This window comes from Gavia stellata, chromosome 12, assembly GCF_030936135.1.
Source record: "Gavia stellata isolate bGavSte3 chromosome 12, bGavSte3.hap2, whole genome shotgun sequence".
Classification (NCBI taxonomy): domain Eukaryota; kingdom Metazoa; phylum Chordata; class Aves; order Gaviiformes; family Gaviidae; genus Gavia; species Gavia stellata.
The window spans coordinates 801,752-817,382 of NC_082605.1; the positions used below are offsets into that span (position 1 = coordinate 801,752).

General features: G+C 52.8%; 1 pseudogene; it reads left to right on the forward strand.

Annotated features, from left to right (window-relative positions):
* The first annotated feature begins 1,622 nt into the window (after positions 1-1,622).
* Positions 1,623-11,078, forward strand: LOC104259144 (antigen-presenting glycoprotein CD1d-like; annotated as a pseudogene).
* The last annotated feature ends 4,553 nt before the right edge of the window (positions 11,079-15,631 follow it).

The window sequence follows — 15,631 nt, forward strand, 5'->3', positions numbered from 1 at the left end:
TGATCTTACCCTCTGTCCGGGATGGTTTTGGGTCAGGATCTCCTCCACTCCCGACTCCTGTCCCCATGCCTGATTCCTGCCCCTGCAAAAGCTGGAGGGATGGGGAACAGTCACCCTCCCAATATGCCTGACAGCTATGAAAGAGCCACGCTGAGGCTCTGGGGGACTCTGTCTTTGAGCGACATGCCCCCAGGAAGGATGGTGTGGTGGGTTGACTTTGGCTGGCCACCAGGTGCCCACCAAGCTGCTCTATCACTCCCCCTCCTCAGCTGGACAAGGGGGAGAAAATACGACAAAAGGCTCGTGGGTCAAGATAAGGACAGGGAGATCACTCAGCAATTACCATCACGGGCAAAACAGACTCAGCTCGGGGAAATTAATTTAATTTATTGCCAATCAGAATCAGAGTAGGATAATGAGAAAGAAGACCAAATCTAAAAACACCTTTCCCCTACCCTTCCCTTCTTCCTGAGCTCAACTTCTCTACCTCCTCCTCCCAAGTGGCACAGCGGGATGGGGAATGGGGATTGCCGTCAGTTTATTGTCCCATTCATAGGAGACAATCCTTCCCGAACTTCTCCAGCATGGGTCCTTCCCCTGGGCTGCAGTTCTTCACAAACTGCTCCAGCGTGGGTACTTCCCATGGGGTGCAGTCCTTCAGGAATGGACTGCTCCAGCACGGGTCCCCCACAGGGTCACAAGTCCTGCCAAAAGACCTGCTCCAGCGTGGGCTCCTCTCCATGGAGTCACAGGTCCTGCTAGGAGCCTGCTCCAGCACAGGCTCTCCACAGGGTCACAGCCTCCTTCACGCACATCCACCTGCTCTGACATGGGGTCCTCCATACGGGCTGCAGGTAGGTATCTGCTCCACCATGGTCCTTCACCACAGGCTGCATGCGCACCATCTCTGCTCCAATCCCTGGAGCATCTCCTCTTCCTCCTCCTTCACTGACTTTGGTGTCTCCATAGTTGTTTCTCTGACATATTCTCACTCCTCTCTCCCAGCTGCTGTTGTGCAGCTGTTTTTACCCCTTCTTAAATATGTTATCACAGAGGCACTACCAACATCGCTGATTGGCTCAGCCTTGGCCAGTGGTGCGTCTGTCTTGGAGCTGGAACTGGCTCTAGTGGACGTGGGGGCAGCTTCTGGCATCTTCTCACAGAAGCCACCCCTGCAGGCCTCCTGCTACCAAAACCTTGCCACGTAAATCCAATACTCTGCCAGGGGTCTACACAGTAAACCCCTGGGGGTGACCACAGGAGGAGGCGAAGGCCACCATGAGCTGGGCTCAGCCTACATCTCCTTGGGTGTCAGGGTGCTGCTGCAGCCAAGAGGGATGACTTCACATGCACCCAAATTCCCCTGGCACTCGCAGCCACCATCCAGAGCGCCCCAGCCCAGCCCTCCACCAGCCACACCACCTCCCCCTGGGGAACACACCCAGCCAGGCCCTCCCCAAAACCTCAGCACCAGCCTCATTGGCTACCGGGGCCGCCCCGTGAGACTGGCACCACCAGAGCTACCCAGGCAAAACAGCTCTGGGGAAAAGTGTGCAGTCACGGCTCCCGTGGCCCCTTCCTCCTCCTGCTACACTTGCTCCTGCACACTTGCCGCTGGCACCATGCAGCCCCCTCGCCTCCTCCTCCTCCTCTTCCTTCTCCTTCTCCTCCCTGCGACGTGGGCAGATCCAGAGGGTAAGTGGGAGCCCTGGCTCACCCCCACCTGCTCCCATCCCTGCACTGCGGGACCCCACAGAGGTGGCGGGGGCGGGCACAGAGAAGCCACTGTCCCCATCCCCACCCCACAGCACCCAAAGGTGCCCCATCCCTGCCCACCTGCTCAGGGTTCCCTGCCCCACACCATCCTGCCCAGCCCAGCACCACTGGCGCTGGGGCTCAGGCGCCTGAGCAGCCAAGGGGCAAGGGGTCCCTCAGCCAGGCCTGGGGTGCTGGGGTGCCTCCAAAGACGCCTTCATCCTGCAGGGAGCCTGTGGGCAGCAGGAGTTCTCAGCCCCTCGCAGCACAACAGCCCTGCACCGGGCTCCAACCCCTTGAGCAGGTCCTGGGCACCGCCCTCAGCCTGCGGGATCATTTCTCTTGCAACCGAAGGGTCCCTGGATCCTCTGCGTTCTCCCCCTGTGAAATAACACTCGAAGGCTCCTCCTGCAGCTACAGCGAGCATTCACCTGCATCCCCAGCCTGTGTTTCCCATTCTGGGGGCAGGCGCTCACTGCGCCCTGGCCAGGGGGGCACCCACGACTCCAGAACAGGCTTCACTCTGCCCTGCTTACTACCAAAGCCTCATTCAGCGCTGCAGCATTGAACTCAGCCTCCTGCCTCCTGTTAGGTTTTGGTCTCGAGCACCCCCCGAGAGCCCCTAAACTGGGGTGAAATGCCCCTCCCTCCCAGCCCCCCCAGCCCCTGCACTGTGTGCGGGTCTCCAGTGGATCCGGGCCTGGCACGGGTGCTCCTTGCCGGGGGAAGCCGGGGGAAGCATTACCCCAAACCAGCACTGAGGTCCCTCTTGCCGTCCCTTCCACGCGCCTAAGTGACAGCTCCCAGAAGGCCACACTGGGGCAGTGGAGGGCTAAGAAAAGGAAATTAGAGAAGCAGGGAGAGGCTCAGAGAGGCCGGGGCAGGAAACCACAAACTGAGTGAAACCAGGCGATTTCCCCCATCCTGCCCATCTGCCCCATCTTCCCCTGCCTGTCCCCAGGGACACTGCAAGCCACCCTTCCTCCTGGGGCCACCCACCAGCACTGGAGCCAGCTGGCCCCTGCTGCCTCCTTCATCCTCATGCACCCCAATGCTGCTTCCTCTCCCCCCTCTCCCCACAGGCTCTTGTAAACTCCACCTTTTCCAAACCTTCACCTTCCACAACACCAACTTTGTGGACATTTCGGCCTGGGCCACCCTGGAGGACATCGTCTTTGCTGCCCTGCAGAAATACACCTGGAAGATCCTCTACTTCCACCCATGGGTCTACCCGGCCCTGCCTGCAGCCGAGTGGGAGAACCTGGAAAACCTGTTCCGGGTCTACGTGCACAACTTCATCCTGTCCCTATCTGCTGATGCCAGGCAGTACCAGACACCCTGTGAGTACCAGGTGCTCAGCACCTCCTCGCCCAAGGCAGGGAGCTGCGAGAAAGAGCTCAGAGCCACCACCAAGAGCTTTCCCAAACCAGGGCTGGCAGGAGGGCAGGGAATAGGCCTCATCCTGCACCAGCAAGACCCCCAAACCACCCTGTCCTGTGCAGCGGTCACATGGGGCCATCCTGGTCCCTAGCACAAAACTTGGCCATGCTTAGCTCTACTTACAGCCTGACACCAGCCCCCCCTATTGCCCTCCAGGCACCCCAAATCCCACCAGAGAAGTCATCTGAGAAAGTGGAGTAGAAGGTCAAAGGGGCCTCTCTGCTCACATCGGTGGGACAGGAAACACAGAGCAAGTGCCTGGCCCCACACGCTGGTGTAGCACCAGTTAACCAAGGGCAGGGCACTGGGCAGACTGCCACCGTCCTCCTACTCACCCGCACCCCATGTCCCGTCACTCCCCTAAAACAGTGCTTCCCGCTTTGCTGGGACCCTGCTGTGGGCAGGGGCAGCTTGAGGACAACGAGCTACAGGGCTCAGGACAGGTTTCTCACCTGCAGACTTGCCACCTGGTGTAAAGCAGAGCAGTAACATGGGGGAATAGAATAGAATAGAATAGAATAGAATAGAATAGAATAGAATAGAATAGAATAGAATAGAATAGAATAGAATAGAATAGTTGGAAGGGACCTACATCTAATCCAACTTCCTGACCACTTCACAGTTGACCAGAAGTTAGAGCAAATTATTAAGGGCATTGTCCAAATGCCTCTTAAACACTGACAGGTTTGGGGCATTGACCACCTCTGTAAAGAAAAGTTTCCTAATGTCAAGTCTGAACCTACCCTGATGCAGTTTTGAACCATTCCCACATGTCCTGTCACTGGATCCCAGGAAGTGAGCTCAGCACCTCCCTCTCCACGTCCCCTCCTCAGGAGGCTGCAGAGAGCAATGAGGTCACCCCTCAACCTCCTTTTCTCCAAACTAGACAAGCCCAGACTCCTCAGGCACTCCTCATAGGACATTCCTTCCAGCCCCTTCACCAGCTTTGTTGCCCTGCTCTGGATGCATTCAAGGACCTTCACACCCTTCTTAAATGGTGGGCCCCAGCACTGCACACAGTACTCGAGGTGAGGCTGCACCAACGGCAAATACAGCAGGATAATCCCCTCTTGCCCGGCTGGTGGTGCTGTGTTTGATGCACCCCAGGATGCGGTTTGCCCTCTTGGCTGCCAGGGCGCACTGCTGCCGACCAGCACCCCCAGATCCCTTTCTGCAGGGCTGCTCTCCAGCCACTCCCCTCCCGGTTTATAGTTGTGTCCAGTGTTGCTCCATCCCAGTTGCAGAAACTGGCATTTGTTCTTGTTAAATTTCATGCCGTTGATGATTGCCCAATGCTCCAATCTATCTAGATCCCTCTGCAAGGCCTCCTGTCCCTCAAGACTGTCAACAGCACCTCCCAGTTTGTTATCATCAGCAACGTGCTAATGGTGCATTCGACTCCTGCACCCGGATCATTGATAAAAATATTGAACAGCACTGGCCCTAGGATTGAGCCCTGAGGCACACGGCTGGTGACCGGTCACCAGCCAGATGTAGCCGCATTCACTACAACCCTTTGAGCTCAGCCCTTCAGCCAGTTCTTCACCCAGCGCACCGTGAACCCGCTCACCCCAAAGCTGGACAACTTGTCCAGAGGGATGCTGTGAGGGACGGCATCAAAAGCCTTAGTAAAATACAGAAAAAAACCATCCATCGCCTTCCCTTCACCCAGTAGGTGGGTGACCTTATTGTAGAAGGATATCAAATTAGTTACAGGACTTTCCTTTTGTGAACACATTGACAGTGCCTGATGACTGCATTGTCCTTTACATGCCTTTCAATAGCAGCCAGTATGATATTCTCCATTTTTCCAGGTACTGAGGTTTGACTCATAGGCCTGTAGTTTCCTGAGTCTTCCCTCACACCCTTCTTGTAAATTGGAATAATGTTGGCTAGCTTCCAGCCAGCAGGGACCACCCCAGACTCCCAAGACCTTTGGTAGATGATCGAGAGGGGTCCTGCCGTAACATCCGCCAGCTCCTTCAGTACTCTGGGGTAAATCCCATCAGGGCCCATCGACTTGTGAACATTCAGCTGATACAGCTGGTTCCTTACAATATCAGTGTCCACAAATGCAAAGTCACTGTTTCGGCAGTCATGGCCCTCTGACTCAGAGGCCTAAGCAGCCCAAGGTCTATCAGTACTATTAGAGACTGAAGAAAAAAAAGCATTGAATACCTCCACTTCTTCTTCGTCCCTATTAGTCAGGTGACCATCTTCAACAAGTATCGGTCCAATGTTTTTTTTAGACCTCCTCTTGCTATTAACATACTTAAAAAAGCCTTTCTTGTTGTCTGACAACAACACTGGCCAGTTTCAACTCTAATTGAGCTTTGGCCTTCCGTGTCTTCTCCCTCGGGAGAATGACTTGGGGTGCAGAGGGAAGGGGGAAAGGGCTGTGCCCAAAGAAGCTAGTGCCAGGCTGCAATTTCGGGATCCAGCTTTAGCTCGAGCTGCTCTCGTGATGTCCATCATCCCCCCCAGACCCCTTTGTTTTCCAGTGCGCAACCGGCTGCAACTTGTATCCCAATGGCTCCTATACCAAATTCTACCATCTCGCCCACAACGCCCAAGACTTCCTCAGCTTCAACGTGGACAACAGCCGCTGGGAGAGGCAGCAGGAGAGTGAGCTGGCAGCGCAAGTGGAGAGGCAGTTCAACACCTTCACTGGCTTCTCCGTGAGCCTGCAGCACTTTCTCAATGTCACCTGTATTGACCACATGAAGAAATTCATCGAGTATGGGAAGGCAGCTCTGGAGAGACAAGGTGACACCACCTCAACCCTGGCACGGCCACCCCAAAGCCCCGCACACACTGGGGCCAAGCAGTGCCTCACCAGGGCTACCCCCACCCCTTTGCTTTCGCCCCCCAGAGCCACCCGTGGCCACGGTCTTCGCCCGCACACCCAGACCAGACCAGCTCCTGCTGGTTTGCCACGTCACCGGCTTCTACCCATGGCCCATCAGCGTGGCCTGGCTGCGGGATGGCCAGGAGGTGCCGCCAGGCCCGGAGCTCAACACCAGCACCATCCTGCCCAATGCCGACCTCACCTACCAGCTCCGCAGTGTCCTGGCCGTGGCCCCTGGTGACGGGCACAGCTATGCCTGCCGCGTGCGCCATCGCAGCCTGGGCACCCGCAGCCTCCTCATCCCATGGGGTAGGTGCCACCCATGGGGATGGGATGCAGGGTGCGGGCAGAGGCCCCTGGCCCAACGCAGGTGCCTGGAGGATGGCGGGTCAGGCTCCAGTGGCAGCTCCAGCCATGGCCTCCTGTGTCCCTGAAACCCCTCTCTCTCCTCTCTCCTCCAGGGAGCTCCAAGGTAGGTCTCAGTGTCAGTATCACCATTGCAATGCTGCTGACCATCACTGCAGCCCTTGCTGGGGCCGTCTGGTGCTACAGGCACAGGTGAGGTCTCCTCCTTGCCCAGCTGCACCAGCCCCACCGGCTCCAGGCCACGGCAGAGGGGAGCTGCCTGGTCAGGGCTGCCTGCCCTTGTCCAGACACACTCACCTCCTCCTCTCCTGCAGGAGCTGAGAGCACGGGACACACCACACCAGGGATGCCCCGGGGCCACACTGGCCCCCCACATCTCCCTGATAATAAACTGCTAATTAACATCCCCACGCATGTGAGAACTCCTGGTGTGCGATGCCCAGCACCTACAAGCACATGGCATCACTTGGCTCCTGCCTACCCCAGGACAGATGGGAAGAGCCCCAGTGCAGCACAGGGGCATGTCCACACTCCTCATCCCAGGGTGAAACACTGGGACAGCCCCCCAACACCAACGGGGTGTCCCTGTCCCCAGCCCCTAGTCCTGGGAGGCACCGGGCTCCCCACGAAACAGCAGGACTCAGCCAGAGCCAACGCAGGCTGGGGCAGTGATGCGGCAGGGCAAGGGAGGACCATCTTCCCCCCACCCACCCTTCTGGGGGCACATCAGCACCTCTGCACCAGATGCCAGTCCCTGGGACAAGGGGGTGGTGACAAACAGGCAGCGGGCCAGCACACAGCTTGGGGGCATGGGGAGCCCGGGCACACTGCCAGCTGTGGGAACGGGGTTTGCCTCCCCTGTGGGAAACACAGCCACGTTGGGACAAACCCGCCCGATTCAGTGCTGGGGGCAGCAGCACAGAGGGGACAGAGACGTCGGTGCCATGCAGGGCCGGGCTGTCTGGGCACGAGCGGCAGCAAAGGACGCTCCTGTCAGGGAGCGATGGTGCCCATGGCCATGTGGCACCCCCACCCGCACCAGGGGTAGAAAAGAGGCGTCCCGTCACCCGCACGGCCCCAGGTGTCAGGGTGCCACGGGGGACCCCACCTGCAGCCGGGGGATGGCCTCGCTCCCACCCCAGTTCCCCCAGCGCTTGTGGCCACAGGCCAGGGTGCCCCAGCCCAGCCTTCCCGCCCTCCCGTCTCACGCCAGAGGCACGGGGCTCCCCCTTACCTGCCCACCCAGGCGCTCGCCCTCGCACCCCTCCTCACCCCCCTTCCCCCTGTGTCCCTCCCCCACCCCGTCCCCTTCCCCCACCCCAGCGTCCCTCCCGCTCCCCACACATCCCCAGCCCTGCTGCTGGCTCCCTGCCTCATCCCAAACTGCCCGCTCCCTCTTCCCCTTCAGCCCCACCGGTCCCTCCTCTGTCCCCACGGGTCCCTTCCTCCTCCTCACACGTCCCCGGGCCCCCACCCCATGGCGCAAGGGTGAGGTGGGGCCCCGCAGCCCCCGCGCTGGCGGCTCGAGGCCCAGCCCAGAACCCCCCGCAGCAGCCCACGGCCTGCCCCGGCCTTAGGGCGCCCGAGAGCCCCGCCAATGGCGACCCGCACTGCACCTGACGTCACCGGGCGCCGGGCAGATGAGGGACAAGGGGTGAGCTGATTGGTACCCGCTAACGCAGGGCAACAAGAAAGCATGTTTGTCGTGTCTGAGCGAACGGCTGGAGAAATGTTACTCGCGTGGCCCGGGTGCCATATTGGTGTTTATCTTGGGAAGTCTGCAGGCGGGATGTGCTGGAGCCACATTCTTGCCATTCCTGGTCATGGAGGGCTCCACATAGCCACAAGGACTCGGAGAGCGGATGGCTTCTACGGGAGGTTTGGGCCCCTTAACTTCTGCAAGTGGGGGCTTTGGGTTTGGTGGAATTGCGATTCAGGTAAGCCAGGAAGAAAAGCGTGTGCAAGGGCACCTGCATGCAACTGCGTATTTAAAGCTCCTTTGTAACTGAAGGAGTTTGAGTTTCCAGCCTCATGAAACTCCCCTCGTGGGTGATTTTTCCCTCTGAGAATAATACACACGAGTTATACAGTGCCTTGTAGTAAAGAGTAAATTGCTAAGCACAAAGGGGTTTGCAACTGCATTGCTAAATTATCTTAAAAAGAAAGTGGCTCTCCTGCCAGCGTGGTTCCAGTGAGAACAAAAAAACCCCAACTTCCTGAAACAACAATGTGGGCACTTGCTAATTAATTGTAATATCAACAATATTCTGTTGTGCTGATGTATTCTAACCCCATAAACAGTTGCCAAGCTGACTTGAAGCAAATGTAAAGAACGACTCTGTGATTTTTTTGTTTGTTTGTTTTTCCAGGAGTCCAGATGGGAAGATCACCAGCAAATGCTGCAGAGTCAGTAGCTGTTACTGGTAGGAAAATGGCACGCTCCTAGCCATGGCAAAGCAGAGCTTTCTAATGAAATAAAGGCTGTGTGTGGCAGAGGTTTTCAGAAACTACTGCAGTGATAAAGGCCTTTGAAATATCATAGAATCATAGAGTATCTCAAGTTGGAAGGGACCCATAAGGATCAACGTGTCCAACTCTCTGTTCCCTGCAGGACTACCTAAAACTAAACCATATGACTAAGAGCATCATCCAGATGCTCCTTGAACTCTGACAGGCTTGGTGCCGTGAACGCTTCCCTGGGGAGCCTGTTCCAGTGGCCCACCACCCTCTCAGTGAAGAACCTTTCCCTAATGTCCAATCTGCACCTCCCCTGACACAGCCTCATTCCATTTCCTCGTGTCCTGTCACTGGTCACCAGAGAGAGGAGATCAGCACCTTCCCTCCGCTGCCCTCCTTGAGGAAGGTGTAGACTGTGATGACGTCACCCCTCAATGATGAGGTCACCCCTCAGCCTTCTCTTCTCCAAGCTGAACAAGCCAAGAGACCTCAGCCACTCCTTGTTAGTCTTGCCCTCGAGGCCTTTCACCATCTTGGTTGCCTTCACCTGGGCACACTCCAATAGTTCGATGTCCTCCTTCTATTGAGGCGCCCAAAACTGCACACAGTACTTGAGGTGGGGCTGCACCAGTGCAGTGTAGAGTGGGACAATCACCTCCCTCGACCGGCTAGCAATGCTGTGCTTGATGCACCCCAGGGCACAGTTGGCCTTTTTGGCTGCCAGGGCACACTGTTGACTCCTATACATCTTGCCATCAATCAAACCTCCCAGATCTCTTTCCGCGGGGCTGCTCTCCAGCCTCTCATCCCCCAATTTGTACGTATAACCAGGATTACCCTGTCCCACGTGAGAATGCGGCACTTGCTCTTGTTAAATTTCATATGGTTGGTGATTGCGCAGCTCTCTAGTCTAGCCAGAACTCTCTGTAAGGCCTCTCTATCCTCGAGGGAGTCCACTAGTCCGCTAGTTTAGTATCATGGCAAATTTAATTAACGTACATTCGATTCCTGCATCCAGATCATTTATAAAAACATTAAGGAGCACTGGCACTAAAATTGAGCCCTGCGGAACCCCACTGGTGGCTGGCCGCCAGCCTGATGTAACCCCATTAACTATAACCCTTTGAGCCTGACCCATCAGCCAATTGCTCACCCAACATAAACGTAGACAAGTCCAGCTGTGTGCGGGACATTTTGTCCAGGATACTGTGAGAGACAGTATCAAAAGCTTTGCTAAAATAAAAAAACCCCACATCTACTGGCTTCTGTTGGTCAGGTAGATGGGTGACCTTGTCATAAAAGGAAATTAAGTTACTTACACAAGACTTTCCCCTCGTGAACCCATGCTGGCTATGACCAATGACTCCATTGTCTCTCAGTGTTTTTCAATAACCCCCTGAATAACCTTCTCCATAATTTTACCAGGCACTGAAGTGAGACTGACAGGCCTCTAATTACCAAGGTCTGCCCTCTTTCCCTTCTTGAAAACTGGGACAACACTTGCCAGCTTCCAGTCGACAGGGACCTCTCCAGACTCCCAAGACCATTGAAAACTAATGGAGAGAGGTCCTGCAATAACATCGGCCATCTCTTTCAGTACCCTGGGATGAATCCCATCAGGCGCCATAGATTTATACGCATCCAGCTGGAGCAGCAAGTCTCGAACAAGTTTAGGGTTGGCTGGGAGCTTATCATCCCCCCAGTCACGCTTTTCCAACACAGAGCTCTGGGGGTCCCAGGGCCCATCATCAGAGTTAAAGACAGAGGCGTAGAAGGCATTAAATGTCTCTGCTTTGTCTACATTCCTATTTGTGAGGTGACCGACCTCATCAAGTAATGGACCAATGTTTTCTCTGATCCTCCTTTTGCTGTTAACATGTTTTAAAAAGCCCTTTTTGTTGTCCTTCACAGTGCTGTCCAGCTTGAACTCTAATCGAGCTTTGGCTGCACAAATTTTCTCCCTACAGCAAAGTAACCAGCATTCATGGACCCCAATACCTTCAAAAGCAGATTTCCAGGGGACCTTACTAACGAGCTCCTTCAGCAGCCCCAAGTCTGCTCTCCCCATATCCAGGGCCAAAGTTTTGCTGGAAGTTTTTCTCCTATTGCCAACGATTTGAAACTCAACTACTTCGTGGTCACTGTGACCAAGACAGCCACCAATCACCACTTCGCCCACGGGTCCCTCTCTGTTTACGACCGACAAATCTAGGAGTGCACCTTTCCTAGTTAGCTCCCTTAGTACCTGCACCAAGAAGTTATCTTCAATGTGCTTCAGGAATTTCCTGGACCTGTTTGTCTCTGCTGTATGATATTCCCAGTTGACATCTGGGAAGTTAAAATCACCCATAAGGAAAAGGGCAGTTGATCTAGAGATATCCCTTAATTCTTGTAGAAAAATTCAACAGTGGTGGTGTCCCGTCTGGGTGGTCGATAGTAGACTCCCACAACAACATCCGCATTGTTTGCTTTCCCCTTAATCCTTGCCCAGATGCTCTCAACCAGGTCATCTCCAACTGCAAGCGCCATACAATCCAACCCCTCCCTTAAATACAGCACCACGCCCCTGCCTCACCTGCCCTGCTTATCCCTCCTGGAGAGCATATAACCATCCATCACAGCAACCCAGCCACAAGACTCATCCCACCAGGTTTCACTTATGCCAATGCTGTCATAACTCCGTAACTGCCCCAATGCTTCGTGCTCCTCTTGTTTATTCCTCATGCTGTGCACATTAGTGTAGAGACATTTCAAATGTGCTCCGGTGTACTCAGCACATCGTGGAGCAGGCTGAAGGACCTCGCTAGCACACTGTGCCTCAAACATTGGTGTGCTACCCCCAGGCTTATCTCTAGTGAGCCTCGCTTTATCCCTTCCCCCCTTCAAATCTACTTTAAAGCTCTTTCAATGAGCCCTGCTAACTCTGAGCAAAGATCCTTTTCCCCCATTGAGAAAGGTGCACCCCGTCTGTCGCCTGCAGGCCTGGTGTCATGTAGACTGACCCATGATCAAAAAACGCAGAATTTTGTCAGTGACACCAATCATGGAGCCAGGCATTGATCAGCTGGGTCATCTTATTTCTTCCCTCATCATTCCCTGCAAATGGAAGGACAGAGGAGAACACTACTTGTGCTCCCGATTCCTTAACCAGTCATTCCACGGCCATGAAGTCTCTTTTGATTACCATTGGACTTCTTATTGTAACTTCATCGCTGCCGACATGAAAAAGCAATAATGGACAATAATCTGAGAGCTGTACCAGGGTAGGAAGTTTTCTTGTCACATCTTTAACCCAGGCCCCAGGGAGGCAGCAGGCTTCCCTAAAAGTGGGTCAGGTCAGCATATGTATTATGTTTATAGAACATATGTTTCGTATGTATTATGTTTATAAAACATACGTTTCATATGTATTATGAAAGCAGTTTTAATAATATGTAGCCAAGAAATTGAAACTTTACTCCTATTAAAAGAAGAAAATGATGAGATGGGAACAACAAGTGCAAAGGTACAAGACAAGCTTCCTCCTGTGAATGCCTTTGTGTAATTTCACATGCAAGGGAGGTGCACTGTCAGTCCTGTCTTTCACTGTCTGGAGAGCAGCTGCTCTTGATCCTGAACACCAAGGCTGACCCCAGCTCCCCAAAGCAGAACTGAGCAGAGATATTTCCCAGTTCCCCCCGGTGCATCTGTCCTGAGCGCTGAACAGGCAAACCGCCCAGCCTGTGTGCGGCAGTGGCGTTTTGAGTAGCTAAGGGTTAAGGGGCAGCTGAGGTGTGAGAGCGATCCTGTGTTCAGCAGAATCAGGCTGCTCTGTCCTGTGTTATCCTGAGCAGCATTAGCAGCACAAGCCTTCTTCTGCCAAGCCCTGCCATGGCTGCACCCAGGAGCGTGGAGGTTTGGAGAAAAGGGAAATGGCTTTGTAGCTGATTTTACCACTGGAGTCCTAAATGTGCCACATACCACACTGATCCTCATTTTACCTGTTGTCTGTGGGCTTGAGTACTTGGGTCCAGGGTGAACTTGCTTCACTTGGGTGAACTGGGCCATTATGGGCCCCCATGGGCAGCAAGGTCTCCAGGTCCTCATCCGTGTCTTGTCCATGCTAGGAGGTGCTTACAAAGCCTGAGGCAAGACAACAAGAGCTACTAATGGGCCTCCCTGAAAAAGATTGGATTTTATTTCTTTTTTTTTTCTCTTACCATCAAAATTTCTCCACTTTGTCCTGTACCACCTGAGTCCTGTATTACCAAAAAAATGAAAAAACGAATCCTCTTTCAAATCTCCAGGGGCCTGAAGGCTGCTTCTCAGCCATGGAGGGAGGCAGCTCTTCCACTCATCCTAACTTCAGTATCACTCTTCTGCTCAGCTGAATGTTTCTACGCATAGTGCCTTAATATTCAATGAAATCCCCCCTTGGTATTTCCCAGGAACCTTGCATTGTCCTAGTAATCATCCTTTCTCCTGTGGTACTCAAGATAACTGCCTTTCAGGAGGTAATCTGTAATATACTCTTGAATACCACCACAACCATCGTACTGCGGAGTTCCTGCTGCACCTCCTCGTCTTTTCTAATCAGCGTGGCGGGCTGACAAAATGATTTGAGGTAATATTGCAGATGCCATTGCAGATGCAGAGGCCACTAAAGAGGCAGATTCCATTGCAGATAAGACTAGAGATGTAATTGCAGATGCCATTGCCAAAGCAGATGTCATTGCAGATGTAGATATCACTGCAGATGCAGATACAATCACAGATGCCATTGCAGAAGCTGATATTATTGCACATACAATAGCAGATGCACACAGCATTGCAGATGACTGTGCAGGTGTAGATACCATCGCAGATGCAGGTATGAAAACGAAGGCAGATGCAGTTGCAGATAACACTGCAGATGCAGATACTGCTGCAGATAGATGCAGATAGCATGGCAGATGTAGTCACCATTTCAGATACCATTGCAGATGCCAATGAAGATACCACTGCAGATGCCACTGAAGATAACCATCGCAGATGCAGATACCAGTGCAGATGCCATTGCAAATGCAGATACAATTTCAGATGCAAAAGCAGAGAGAGATGCCATTGGAGACGCAGATACCATAGGAGATACAACTGCAGACGCAAATACCATTGCAGATACCACTACTGGATACCACTTCAGGTACCACAGCAGATGCAGATATCGCTGAAGTTGTAGATACCAATGCAGATAAAATCACAGATGCAGATACCATTTCAGATGCAGAGGCCATTGCAGACACCGATACCATTGCAAGTGCCATTGCAGATGCAGGTATCATTGCAGATAGTGATACCGTTGTAGCTATTGATGCAGTTACACATAACAATGCAGATACCAATACCATTAAAGATACCATTGCCAACACCATTACAGATTGTGATACCATTACAGATAGTCACACCAATATTGATACCATTAGAGATATCCTTGCAGATACTGTTACAGGTAGAGATAAAATTGCGCGTACACATCTAGAAACTAAATACAAGTACATGTGTAGATACAGATACCATTACCGATACAGACACAGATACCATTAGAGACAGTGGTACATCACAAACACAGAGACCAGTACCATCACAGATACTGTCAGAGAAACTGATATAATTTCAGACACATATATATAGTCAGTGGCAAATACAGTTGCAAATACAGGCACAAAATATGTACAATTGCAGACACAATTAAAGATAAAGAAACAATTAAACATACTATTATAGATACAAGTACAGTCACAGAAGCCATCACCCATACAATTGCAGTTACAATTACAGATAGAATTACACATACAATTACAGATACAAGTACAAAACACAGACATAAGCACATATATTCCAGATGCAGATATCATTGCATATACCACTGCACATTCAGATACTATTGAAGACCCCGTAATTCCTTCAAATTTTCAGTCCTCTTTTCCTCCTTCCTACCCTCCCTCCCTCCTTCCTAACTTCTTTCCTTCCTCCTATCCTCCTACCCTACATTTCCTCCTTCCTTCCTTCCTTCCTTCCTTCCTTCCCCTCTGTTGTCCAAATGGTAAAGGAGTCTGACAACATGTTATAAACAAAGCTGTATTGAGGCAGTAAAAAAGAGGAGCAACAACGCATCCATACAGCCTCTCACCCAGTCACCGATAGCAAACACAGGATCGTAAGCGATGCTGTGGCTTCAGTGGACTGCCAGAGTCATAGAATGATTTGGGTTGAAAGGGACCTTCAAAGATCATCTAGTTGAACCCCCCTGCCATGGGCAAGGACATCTTTCACTAGATCAGGTTGCTCAAAGTCCTGTCCAGCTTCATCTTGAACACTTCCAATGACGGGAAGTGTGCACTTCCATTGCAGCCTATGCTGCCACCAATCTTGACCTCTCTTAATTATTTCATCTGTGTTAGTAACACAGATCCAGTAACGCTTCTCTGGTTGAGCTGTCTTATCAACTGGATTAAGAAATTATCCTTAATGCACTCCCAAGTGTCTCCTGGACTGCTTACAGCTTGCTGTGATGCTTTTCCAGCAGATGTCAGGGGGATTGAATTCCCACCTTTTTAGAAGAACATGCCCTAATTCCTTTGAGACTTTTCACAGGTGTTTCTTGTTGGTTTCTAATACATCAGCAGCCCTTAGCTCTTCTCTACTACTCAAAACTCTACCCCATCCCACTACTAAGTCTAGTTTAAAGGTACTCAGCCTCCAGGGACACCATGAGCAACTGCACAAGACAGGTTTTTCCTCTTGGGC